The sequence below is a fragment of the Aotus nancymaae genome, unplaced genomic scaffold (assembly GCF_030222135.1).
Source record: "Aotus nancymaae isolate 86718 unplaced genomic scaffold, 86718_ANA_hifiasm-v0.15.2.pri h1tg000021l, whole genome shotgun sequence".
Taxonomy (NCBI): Eukaryota; Metazoa; Chordata; class Mammalia; order Primates; family Aotidae; genus Aotus; species Aotus nancymaae.
Window position 1 is genome coordinate 14,515,726 of NW_026988433.1, and position 14,204 is coordinate 14,529,929.

A 14,204-nucleotide genomic window follows, 5' to 3' on the forward strand; every position below is an offset into this window, starting at 1 on the left:
GTTTCATATCAAGGTGTCAGCACGGTTGGTTTCTTCTGAGGCCTCTCTCTTTGGCTTGCAGACGACCGCCTTCTTCTTGTGTCTTCACTTGGTTTTCCCTCTATACCTGTTTTTGTTCTAATCACCTCTTATTATAACAACACCAGTCATAATGGATTAGGGCCCACTCTAATGACTTCATTTTAGCCTTAATCACCTCTTTAAAACCCCATCTCCAAATACAATCACATTCTGAAGTATTAGGGGTTAAGACTTCAACATACACATTTTGAGGGGACACAATTCAGCCCATGACAATCTGTGACCCAGATCTGGCCAAAATATTTTCCTTCCCTTAGTCAAGGTGATTTAGTCAATGTAAACTTTAAAAAACAAAAACCACACCCTTCAGTACAGAGAACTTCTTCATCTGTACAATTGGGTGATGTGAAGACCATGTAAAATAAAGCTGCATGGGGTCGCCATGTTGAAAAAGCTAAAACAGAAAACAAATGAAAACATAAAAGAGAAAAGAAAAGAGAGAGATTGAGTCCTGATGTCATTATCTGAGCCGCTGGATCCAGCTGAGCCTGAAGCAAGCCCTACTCCCTTTGACAGTTCACTTGTATAAGCCACTAAATATCCCTTTTTGTGGCTTGAGCAAGGTTGAGTTGGGTTTCTGTTACTTGCAACTAAAAAAGCCTTAACTAATATAGCCCCTGTTTAATTATTAAGGAACTCACAGATCCCAAGGAAATAGGAAAAGGAGAAGATCAAAACCCAGAGCTGGAACATGGAAGGAATATTTACAGAACGAATCAGGTGGGTAAACATGAGTATATAATGCAGAAATCAGGGTAGATTTAAGAACAGATGTGTTTCCCTTTAACCTATTCTAATATAAGGATTTTTTACTCTACATTGTAATTAAAGTAAAGAATTCTTCACTAAACCATGGGCTTCTCAGAGGTAGCAACAGTGTCTTGTTCAGATGCAATGGATTTCTAGTGCCTAGCACAAATTAGGCATTCAAAAACTATTTGTGAACTTAAACGGGCTTATTAAAAAATCTTTTGCATTTTATGATTCAACATAGACATCCCTTAAATAATGAATTTGCCATAATATTATATTTGTAAATTCTCAGTATACTCATTGTTGAAGAATTATATTGATAATCACATAGTAGCTGAGTATGAATTTTAATGAGGTCTAATAACTCAAAGAGGAAACTTTCAAGTGTATCCCCTCACCACTAGCTAACCCATAACCAGCCTTTTCTTTACCCATAAATTGTATTGTAATTCTCTGTTGCACACACTGGGGCCTGTTATGGGTGAGGTGGGGGGAGGGAGAACATTAGGAAAAGTAGCTAATGCATGCTAGGCTTAATACCTAGGTGATGGGTTGATATTGCAGCAAACCACCATGGCACACGTTTACCTACGTAACAAGCCTGTACATCCTCACGTGTACCCCAGAACCTAAAATTAAAAAAAAAAAAATTCTGTCTTGCAATCTGGAATCGCAGCCCCTTGTAAAGGGGGAAGGATATATGTTCATGGAGTTGGGTAAGAGCATGAAGTGAGAAGAAGCTGGCCTTGCCCTACTTGGATTATCAAAGGAAATAATAACTCTGGACAAGGAGAGATTGCTCTGCTTGGTGACAGCAGAGGCATCTCAGAACCAGAGGAGGAGGTGGCACATGGCTTCATCCTGTGCACTTCTCCCTCACTTGACAACTTTCATTCTTCCTGAAAATGAAAGCCTGCCATATGCTTGCCGAGCTGTGGGCTTTTCACGAGCCCAAGTGAAAAGCTGTTAAATGAAAACATATCTTTTTAAAACATTTTTAGGGAAGAAATTATGATGCACTCCCTCCCAACTCAAGACACTCAAACAATCCTCACAGATAGAAAAATGCATCCATTGAACAGTGAGAATGAGTTTATACAAGTAATAACAATTGGAGAGTAAATAAATGCAGTCTGCTCATAAAGTGTAATGTGATGAGTTTATGTACTCATCAAAGGAAAAAGAGAAGACTTGACAATGGGTAGAGGTTGATGGAAAAGGGCACAAGGGAGTCATTCTTTAAAAGGTGGATTCTTATTTCTGCACTGTTTTCTTTACAAACTTTTCAACCTTTTGGGGGGTCCATGCTTATCCTATGCTTAAGCTGCATATAAAAATTAAAAGTTATGTGTGGCTCACACCTGCAATCCCAGCACTGTGGGAGGCGAAGGCAGGTGGATCACCTGAGGTTGGGAATTCGAGACCAGCCTGACCAACACAGAGAAACCTCATTAGCTGGGTGTGGTGGTGCATGCCTGTAATCCCAGCTACTTGGGAGGCTGAGGCAGGAGAATCACTTGAACCTCGGAGGCAGAGGTTGCGGTGAGCCAAGATTGCGTCATTGCACTCTAGCCTGGGCAACAAGAGCAAAACTCTGTCTCAAAAAAAAAAAAAGAAAGAAAGAAAGAAACAGCACATGTACCCAATTGTCTAAATAAGTTGCAGGAGATGTGACCTCTTCATGTCTCTCATTTGTCCCATGTGTACAAAGCAAAACATTTGGATTCATCTAAACGTGCATACATTTCAAATGTGTTCCACCTGTAATAATATTCTCTGACTAGAAACTGTTCCATGTACATCAGTGAGCATGTCTTTGCCTAAAACTGTACTCTCAAAATATGACTTCTTATGTCGTATTATTTGGTGGGGGATGAGGGTGTCATTCTATTGACTCAAAGAAAGAAGAATCATTCTCCGGAAAGGAGTGTAACTTTCCAAGAGCCATTGTGATGAAAAATCATTTGTAAACAGTCCTTAAGTGAGTAAATCTGTATTTCTTGACCAGCATTTCTCAACCTCAGGGCTACTGATATTTTGGGGGATAGATAATTCTTTGTGATGGCAACTGTCTTGTTCATTGTAGGATTTTAGCAGCACCCCGGTCTCTATCCACTAAATGTCAGTAGCACCCGCATTCCCAGCTGTGGTCACCAAAAATGCCCCCAGACACTGCCAAATGTCCTCACCCCCGAGTTGAGAACTACTGGTCTAAATAGCATGCCCTGCCCTTCGCCTCGCCACATCCAACTACCTAGTCTACTGCCCACCAATCCCATTTCCCCATATTCCACCCTCACCCTAGGCATATAATGTGATATGTCAGAAAACAGTAAAACTGGACAACGATTGCATACTCTGAAATCTAACATTTACATGGCACTTACTTACCAGAGGTAATGTAACGTCGGAAAACCTAGAGCCAATCCTGAGTTCTAATCCTTTCTCTGCCACTTCCAAGCTGCCTAAGCAAGTCACTTGACCTCTCTGGACACTCCCTCCTCTGTAAAATGGTGATAAGAATGTAATAAGAACAATCCTTGCTGGGCGTGGTGGCTCACACCTGTAATCCCAGCACTTCAGGAGGCAGGCAGATCACCTGAGGTCAGGAGTTTGAGATTAGTCTGGCCAATATGGTGAAATCTCGTCTCTACTAAAAATGCAAAAAAATTAGCTGGGCGTGGTGGCATGCACCTGTAGTCCCAGCTACTCAGAAGGCTGAGGCAGGAGAATCACTTGACCCCAGGAGCTGGAGGTTGCAGTGAGCCGAGATCACGCCACTGCACTCCAGCCTAGGTGACAGAATGAGAACCAGTCTCAAAACAAAACAAAACAAAATAGAACAATCCTCACTGGGTTATTGTAAGGACTGAGTTCACACAAGCAAAGCACTTATACAGCTTTTGTTTATTAATTTACAGTGGAAAGGTAAACAACACGCAACGGAGAGTTCTTATTCTTACTATTATCAACCACATTTGTGCTACCTTGACTTAAGTTGCTCCTCTTTCACAAAGGGGCACAGTTACTTAAAAAGACATGAGGAGGTATAGGTGATGTGGTGGGGATGATTGATACAGAAACCCGCATGCCTCTGTATTTCCCAGCTTCCCTTGTGGCTGGGTCAGGGCCACATGACTGTGTTCTGGTGAATGGGAATGCGAGCTGGAAGGATCCATCACCTCGAATCCAGGGTTCCTGAGGATCAGAGTCTCTCCTACCTTCTGTTCCTCTGCCATGCAAACCTGGAAGCTGTTGTCATGTCTGAAACTGTGAAAGGCCTGAGATTTTACCCTAGTGCAAGCTACCAAATTAGCCTGCTAAAGTTTATGCACACATATACACCACATACCAAACATACATACACAAACATCACACACACATCATACCACATATACCACATACATACACACCACATACAAAACATACATAAACATCACACACACACACACAAACCAAACACACACTCATATCACATACACCACAGACATACACATACGTACCACACACTAAACACACACAAACCAAACATACATCCATATCATACACAATACACACACATATCGCATACACACATACATACACACACACCATGCACTAAACATATGCAAACATCACACATACACAAACCACACACACACAAACCAAACACATACCACACACAATCATACCAGACATACATAAACATCATCCATACACACAAACCCCACACACTCATCCACAACCCACACCCTAAACACATACACATCACACACACCACACACAACATATCAAACACACACACACACAAACCAAACACACATCACACACACCACATACATATACACCACACATACCATACATAAACATCACACATACTCACATACAAACCAAACACACATACATCTCATCCACCACACACACCATACACACATACACACCATACACACACACATTTACATGTCACTTACCAGAGGTAGTATCATGTCAGAAGACCCAGAGCCAGTCCTGAGTTCTAATCCTTTCTCTGCTATTTCCCAGCTGCCTGAGCAAGTCACACACTGAACATATACAAACATCACACACACACACCACATACACACATGCCACATACAACACACACATACACAAATATACCACACACTGCACACATGTATACCACATACACACACCCCTACACCACACACACACACACACACACACACACACACACACACACTAAAGATGACAACCAATCCGTAGGTTAGGGACACAGGCCGTTTATGAATTACAACAGAAAAGGCAGTGAGAGCACCAACTCCCCGCGCCCCCATCTCCCTGGGCAACACAATGTTCACTTGTACCACAGGACGCTAAACTTAGAAGCCTGTGAGCTTCAGTTAAGCTGGAGGTGAACTGCCCATCCTCCCTTATGGAGACAGATGACTTCTTACCCTGTAAAATAAGCAAATAGGGGAAGAAGTCTCTAGGCTTATTACCCTAGAATGTAAGCAAATATCCTCCTGGAAGAGGAGGGGATGTTATTATCTGGAATATCTTCAAGGAAGAAGAGGGTCTCTGTCTTCTGCTTGCTGTTCAATCACCCTGAACATAACTTGTCAATACCCTTAGCTGGGAAAACCTGGACCATACAAGAACACAAGAAATCCAGAGAGAATTATCTCCCAAGGTGAAACAGGATGGAAGGAATCTGGATCCCTGAGTCACCAGATGGAGGAGAGCCCTTGCAACATCCATCAGACTTTATGTGAGCAAAAACTAAACTTTCATGCTGTTCTACCACTGAGATTTCAGGTCTTTTTTGTGGCAGCTAGCATTAATTATCCTGACTAATAAAGATGACTTTAATGTGCATTAAATAACTTATACTTGCATGAGAACAAGAGAGCTAAACGATATGTAGTAAGCTCTAAATTATAATGATGGGGATGAGATTTAGGAGAGGATAGAAGATGGTGAAGAAGTACTGGTGACAACAAAAACAAATAGTATTTCAGAGACACATAATGATTGACTTTTCAATCATTATGTGATACTCATAGAACACTACGTTAGTGTGGCAGTGGCCATGCTGGAACATAGCCCCCAGCTTCAGCACATCCAGATATTATCAGGCCACCTGGTTCATGAACATCCATACCGGAGCCAAAGCTGTGAATGACTTTCACACCAGTTTAGACATTTCCAGATCACCTTAAGCTCAATTACAGCTAAACCAATAATATACCCCTAACATCATTATTGGAAAATCACCAACCAAGCTCACTAATTGTATTTACCACTTCTTTATCCTATTAGTCCAGCCATAAGCACAGCATACTCTTCCCAGGGGATAACCATTCACAAGGCCCATTTCCTTAGGATAAGGCTTTCATATCACAGCAGTTTGGAACTAATGTGTCTCGGGAAATAAACTGTCAGATCAATAACATTTGCAACCAGAAAATATTTGGAGCAAATAGCAGAGTAGAGCCTGCAATTGAGACTGACACAACCCTTACCTGACACTTGGAAGCTATAGCAACTCAGAACTTGAGGTTTTCCGAGGGGCCAATTTGGAGATGCTGTTCACATTTCCTGGCAAGACACAAAGAAGCCTCATTATATTACTTTGCAACTCTTTCCTAGAAGTTCACTATATTATTGTTTATCTGGAAAAAGCAAACAACATTTATTAAATTCCTTCCATGTTCCTGGTTGGATACCTTAAGCAATGTAAAAGAAAAAAATAATCTTATGGCAGTTTGTAAAGGGGTTCAAATTCTGAATCTGAAACTTCCTAAGGCAAGTTATTTTATTTCTGAGTGTCAGCTTCCAAATCTGTACAATGAAAATAATAATATCTACTCCCCAGAGGTGTTCACCTGATTGAAGATAAGGTATATACAGTACATGGTATAGATAAGGTATAGCTAGGCATATGGGGGATGGGAGGTATTCCATACATCATAGTTATTGCTGTGATTATAAGTATCTCCTTATAATTGAAGTTAGTCAATGTTCATTAAACAAATTAATGTTCCCTCTCCACACTGGGCCATTTGAGGGAAACACGTTTAGATGCCAATCTACTTTGATCTGTACAATTCTTCCACCTCAAAATAAAAAGCATGACATGTTGTTTTTGAGATAATAAAAATAAATGGTCAGTTTCTCTTCTTTATTTTTTTTTTTCAGGTAAATCACTTGATCTAACTGCTTTGAATATCTGTGCTTCCCAAAAATTCCTCTGTTGAAAACTAATCCCCAACGTGATGGCACTAGTTCGTGGGGCCTTTGGGAACTGATTAGGTCATAAGAGTAGAACCCTCATAATGGAATTAGTACCCTTATAGGAGCTGCAGATACCAGGGTTCTTCCCCTCCACCATGTGAGGATGCATCTAGAAGGTGCCATTTATGAAACAGACACCAAATCTGCTGGCAGTTTGACCTTGGACGTCTCAGCCTCCAGAACAGTACGAAATAAATTTCTGTTGTTTATAAGCCACTCAGTTTGTGGTGTTTTGTTATAAGAGCTCAAATGGGCTAAGACATTAACATAGCGTTCTATGAGTATCACATAATGATTGAAAAGTCAATAAAGAAAGAAAGAAGGTACAAAAGTCTTGGGAGAGTGAGAAGTGTTTAGCAATTCATATAGTCAGGGTTACTTCTGAACCAGGTAGGCCTGGATTTAAACTCTACACTTGGCGCTTACCAACTGTGTGACTTTGGGAAAATAGTATAATTTCTCTGAGACAAGGTTTCCTCTATGCAAATACCTCCCACCTCAAAGAGTTAAGATTAAAATTAAGTAAGATAATAAATAGTAAAATGTTAACATTTGTATATTCATCACAGCTATAATTTCTTATGAGTTTCTAAATATACATAGATTTAAATAAATAAATAAAATTAAAAACACAAAAGGAAGGAGAAAAATAAAATAATTTATAGTGTTCATAGGCCTTAGTATTTACAAGTAATAAAGATCCTTACAAGTAATAAAGATACTGATTTATATCAGACTCAAAAAACAAAGAAGGCATGTCTTTATTTCTAGGTTAGTTACTAAAAAGATATAACTAACAGGTTAATAGAAGAAATACCAATTTAATTTTTTAATGGATTGGTCCAAATTAATGAAAGAAAAAAGGAAAAATACCCAAGTGGAACAAATGGAAAAAGTAATAGTGATATGGTGGATATAAGATCAAAAATACCAGTAATTACATTAAATGTAAATAGACTAAGTATTCCAATTAAAAGATCTAGCTTGGCAGACTACATTAGAATAAAACAGTTACATACTGCTTACATGAGATATACTCCAAAATAAGGGCACCGAAAGTTGAAAGTGAAATGAGGAGAAAAGCAATAGCCAAAAGAAAACTGGCATAGCTCTACTAATATCAGGGAAAACAAACTTGAAGACAAGATGCATAAACAGACACAAAGAGGGAAATTTCAGTGGAAGGTTTAATCTGCCAGGAAAAAAACAACAATTTTATACTTGCATGCCCATACTAACATATTTTCTAAATATATAAGCCAAAAACTTTATTGAAATGTAGACAAATCCATAATTTATTAAATATTTTAACGACCTCACTAAGTAAATAATAAAACAAGCAGACAAAAAGTGGTAGCAGTAAAGAAGATCTAAGTAGCACAATTAATGAATTTGACTTGCTGAATTTGACATTTAAAAAATGTTACTAGAGAACTGGAATATATAGAAAAGAACCAAATGTATATCCTAGAACCCAAAAATACAATAACTGAAATTAAGAATTTAGTACAATGTTTAATAGTAGGTTGGACACAGCTAAAAAAGGGGTAGGGGATTAGTGAAACAGAAGATAAATATCCTCTGTACCCAACTATAGCAAAAAAGATATTTCAGGTACACATTGAACATTTACATAATTAATCAAACACTGAGGCAATTGTTAAAGTGAATTTAAACAAATTGAAAGGGTTGATATTATTCAGAATATATATTCTGAGCTGGATATGGAGGTGCATGCCTGTAGTTCCAGCTACTTGGGAGGCTGAGGCTAGAGGATTACTCGACCTCAGAAGTTCAAGGATACAGTAAGCCACAATTGCACACTGCACTTCAGACTGGGTGACAGAGTAAGACCTGTCTCAAAAATATATATATATAAATATCTACATACATACATACATACATAGAATATATATTCTGATCACAATGCAATTATGCTAGAAATTAATAATGATAAATAACTAAACACGTTTTTTATTTTTAAATCTGCTTGGAAATTAATAAGAAATCACAAAGGAAATCAGGAAATATTTTGAACTGATGATACTTTGGTTAGACAAAAACTTATGGTTTTAAATGGATAAACTGGGAAAGAAGAGAGGATGGAAATCAGTGATAGAAATAGCCATCTCAAGAAGTTAGAGAAAGTACAACAAATCAAACTCAAAGAGAGAAGAAAGAAAATAATAAACATAAAAGCAGAAATCAAAAAAATAGAAAGCAAACTTACAATACAGAACATCAACAAAGCCCCAAATTTGTTCTTTGAAAAGGCTAATAAAATGGATAAATGCCAAAGAAGATTTTATGGGTGTTGAAAAAGATAATAACAGAACATTATTAACAATTTTATGCCAATGAATCTGACAATTGAGATGAAGCATACAAATTAGAAAAACACACCTTGCAAAAACTGAATGTTACAAGAAAAAACATCTGAATACTTCCGTATCTATTAAAGAAATTGAATCTGTAATTAATCTCCAGGCCCAGATATCTTCTCTTGTGAATTCTTTGAGGCCTTTAAAAAAGAAAAAATGCTGACCTTCCACAACCTCTAATAGGAAATAGAAAAAGAATGAAACACTTCTCTATTTATTTTTTTAAGTCAGCATAGCCTTGATACAAATACCCAGATATCAAAGCCTGACAAGGAAATTGCAAGGAAAAGAAAATCATAGGCCAGTCTCGTTCATGGATCCAAATGCAAAAATCCTAAACAAAATATTATTGAATCAAATGCAGCAATAACAAGGATTCTGTATCATGACAAAGTCTGGTTTCTCCTAAGAGTACAAAATTGGTTTCACATTTGAAAGAAATTAATGTAACTTTCACATTTATTAAATAAAGGACAAAAAAAGCATAGAATAATCCAACAGATGAGAAAAAGCATGTGAAACATTCAATACTCATTTATGGATTAATCTTAGCAACCTAGGACTAGTTTTGATAAAGACTAGCTACCAAAAAAAAAAATAGAGCCAACAAAAACATTCACGTACTGGTGAAATATTGAAAATTTCTCTCCATGGTTGGGAATGAGTAAGGATGTGCATTGCTACCTCTTTTACTCACTACATCAGAAATCCTGCAGACGGGCTTTTTGGCTCAGGCCTTCGGGCAACCTTCTCCATCATTCAATGGTGGGCCACATCCTCCTATTTTTTCATCACTGGTAATGGCAGCTGCATGTTCTCCAAAGAACTCTTGCAGCCTTAGCAGTGAGAACCGAGGCCCTTTTAAGTTTCTAAGTACCTTCACTTACTTACTATCCCTTTCTGCTTTCTGCAGTTGCTCTTTTTATACCCTTAGGGTCCTCCTCTATCTTTTTAAGTAGTTATCCACCTTTTTACTAGTTAGACTAGTTAACACATTTTTATGTTACATTTTCCCTGTTCAAATTACTAATCTGGTTTCTGTCTCCTCATTGGACCCTAACTGATACAAGACCTAATTAAATACAGGAGTAAATTAGGAGTAGAAGGCTCAATATTGGAAAGAAGTCATTCTCCCTAAATTGATCTATGGATTTAATGAAACTCCAAGCAACATCTCAGTGGGTTTCTTTTCTGTCACAATTGATAAGCTGACTCTATAATGGAAACAAAGGGGGCCAAGAATATTCAAGACGATTTTGATGATAAACTAAGCTACAAGATTTACCCTTCCAGATATTAAGATTTATGATAAATCTATAGTAATTAAGATAGTGGAAGGTACTGGTACAAGGATAGACAAATAATTCAGTAAAAAAAATATGGAGTCCAGAAACAGATCCTCAATATATAGTTACTTGATTTATGACAAAGACACTATTGCAGTACAATAGAGAAAGATGGTATTTTTTAAACCTGGTGGCTGGTCATTGGAAGTCCATTTGGGAATCAAAAATGAATCTTGCTTCACACTTCATACAAAACTAAATTCCAGGTGGATAGTATCATTAAATGCAAAGGTACAATAATCAAGCTTCTGAAAGATAAACCTGAAATAGGCAAAGTTTTTTTTCCAGCAGGACATAGAAAGCACTGATCAAGTAAAATAACCAATAAATTTGACTTCATTAAAATTAAGAACTTCTACTCATCAAACGAATCAACGAAATATTGGGAAACTGCCACACCATTTTCTACAGTGGAAGGTACCACTGTATATCCCTACCACCAGTGCCTGCAAGCTCCAATTTCTCTGCTTCTCCACATCCTCGTCAACACTCGTTATTTTTCTTTTTATTATTTTTATGGCCTTCCTAGTGTGTGTGATGTAATATCTTGTGGTTTTCATTTGCGGTTCTCTACTACAGTCTTGCATAAAAAGGGATGAAGTAGGTGCATGCTACGACATAGATAAATGTTAAAAACTTTATGCTAAGTGAAAGAAGCCAGGCACAAAAGCCTATTGTATTATTCCATTTACAAGGAATATCTATAATAGGCAAGTCTATACAAACAGAAGGCAATTAGCGTTTGCCAGGGCTTGAATGGAGAAAGGAATGGGGAATAACTGCTTAATGGGTATGTTGTTTCCTCTTGGGGTGATTTAAAAGTTCTGGAACTAGGTGGTGGTGATGCTCGTAAAACATTGTGAGTCTAATTAAAGCCACTGAATTGTACACTTTAAAATGGTTAAAATAATAAATATATGTTTTTATTTCACCCCAATTAAAAACTCATCAATAAGAGAGTAAAAGGGCAAACCCCAAGCGAAGGAAAATATTTGTAATACATATTACTAACAAATGCCTCATATTTAAAATACATGCATTATATACAAACCAATAACAAAATACAGACAATCCATTTTTTAAATGGGTAAAAGGCTCAAGCAGATACTTCACACAGGATGTGTAAATAATCAGGAAACATAAGGAAAGGCATTCAATATCATTAGTCATTAGGAAGACATAAATAAAAATTTCAGTAAGACACCACTGTCCACCTGCCAAAGTAGCTTGATTCACTCATGGCTCACTGCAATCATGGCTCACTGCAGCCTCAACCTCCTAGGCTCAAGTAATCCTCCTACCTCAGCCTCCCAAGTAGCTGGGACTACAGACACACACAACCACACTTAATTTTTTTTTTCTTGTCGAGATAAGGTCTTGTTACGTTGCCAGGGCTGGTCTCAAACTCCTGGCTTCAGCTGATGCTCCCATGTCAGCATTCCAAAGTGCTGGGATTACAGGCATGAGGAATTGCACCCCACAATTAGCTTGATTCTTTAAAAATGACATTGCCAAGTGTTGTTAGCAATGTGGAGCAACTGGAACTCCCATGCACTCTTGGTGTGGTGAAAATTGATACATTCACTTTAGAAAAATACTTGGCAGTATCTACTACCGCCAAACATACACACACCCTATCATCTCAGAAAAGCCCAAAACTAGAAACAACCCAAATGTCCACTATTAGTAGCATAAATACATTGTGACATATTTTTAAAAGATGAAATATTATTGAGCAATGAGACAGAATAAACTACTGTTACATGAAAAAAAATCACAAATATAATATTGGCCAAAAGAAGGTTAAAACAATACATTTTATATGACTCCATTTCTATAAAGTTCAAAAACAGGTCAAATTATCCTGTGGTGATAGAAAGAAGGATAAGAAGTAAGGTCACCTGTAAGGGAGCACCCTAGACCATCTAGGGCACTGGCAGTGTTCAGCTTCTGAATCTGGGGGGTGATTACACAGCTTTGCTCACTTCGTAAACATGTCAATCTGTACACATATAATTTGAACACAGTCTAGTTGGCTGTTACACCTCAATTAAAATTTACTTTAATAACACTGGATGATGAGCAAACTGGCACATCTATGCAACTGGATACTACTCAGCAATAAAAAGGAAAAAACTATCATTACATGCAACAACTTGGATGAATCTCAGTGGGTCCCATCTCTGAGTGAGAGGTCAGTTTTAAAAATTCCATATTGCGGCCAGGCACGGTGGCTCACACCTGTATTCCCAGCACACCGGGAGGCCAAGGTGGGCGGATCACAAGGTCAGGAGATCAAGACCATCCTGGCCAACATGGTGAAACTTCATCTCTCCTAAAATACAAGAAATTAGACAGGCATGGTGGCATGTGCTTGTAGTCCCAGCTACTCATGAGACTGAGGCAGGGGAATCACTTGAACCTGGGAGATGGAGGTTGCAGTGAGCCGAGATCACGCCACTGCACACCAGCCTGGCAACAGATCAAGACTCTGTCTCAACAACAAAAGTTACATATTGCATAATTCCACCTATATGATATTTTCAGGGAAAAAGAAACCACTATACAATGAAGAACAGATCAATGGTTGCCAAAGGTTAGGGATGGGGAGGGCATGACTATGAAGGAAGAACAGAAGAGACAGTTTGGGGCTATTGGACAGTTCTTTATATGATTGTGGTGGTGGTTACACAAGTTCATATATGTGTTAAGAGTCATAGAACTGTATATTGTTCCCCTGCCCTGCAAAACTCAGTTTTATTATATGACAAATTTTTAATGAAAAATAAAGTGCAGGCTCTGAAGTCAGACTTTCTGGGTTTCAATTGCTTACTAGCTACGTGTCCTGAGATAGGTTACTTCATGTTCCTATTTCCCAATTTCCTCCAAAGAACAATGTGGGTAACAGGAACCCCTTTCTCATATGGTTGTGTGAGAACTAAATGAACTAAACATACAAAACATTTAGAACAACACCTAGTACATAATAAGTGCTCAACAAATATTAGTGATTATTAGTAGCCACATACCTACCATATGGGATTTATGTTGTAAGCTGCATGGTTTTAAAAGACTAATACTGTTCAACAACTCAAAAGTTCACCTGTTGATTAGTGGATCAACAAAACGTGGTCTATTGTGGAATATTACTCAGCCATAGAAAACATGAAGTACTGGCTGCACGTGGTGGCTCACACCTGTAATCCCAGCACTTTGGGAGGCCAAGGTGTGCAGATCACCTGAGGTCAGAAGTTTAAGACCAGCCTGAACAACATGGAGAAACCCCGTCTCTACTAAAAATACAAAAGTATCCAGGCATGGTGGTGCATGCCTGTAATTCCAGCTACTCCAGAGGCTGAGGCAGGAGAATCACTTGAACCCAGGAGGCGGA

At 38.3% G+C, this 14,204-nt stretch overlaps 1 long non-coding RNA gene across 1 annotated transcript in view; it reads right to left on the bottom strand.

The window, feature by feature from the left end:
• Positions 1–14,204, bottom strand: part of LOC105728561 (uncharacterized) — a 183,804-nt gene that overhangs the window by 23,003 nt on the left and 146,597 nt on the right. The window contains exon 8 of the long non-coding RNA XR_010343816.1: positions 6,315–6,390. This is a non-coding gene — a long non-coding RNA (uncharacterized LOC105728561). The remainder of the gene's footprint in view (positions 1–6,314; positions 6,391–14,204) is intronic.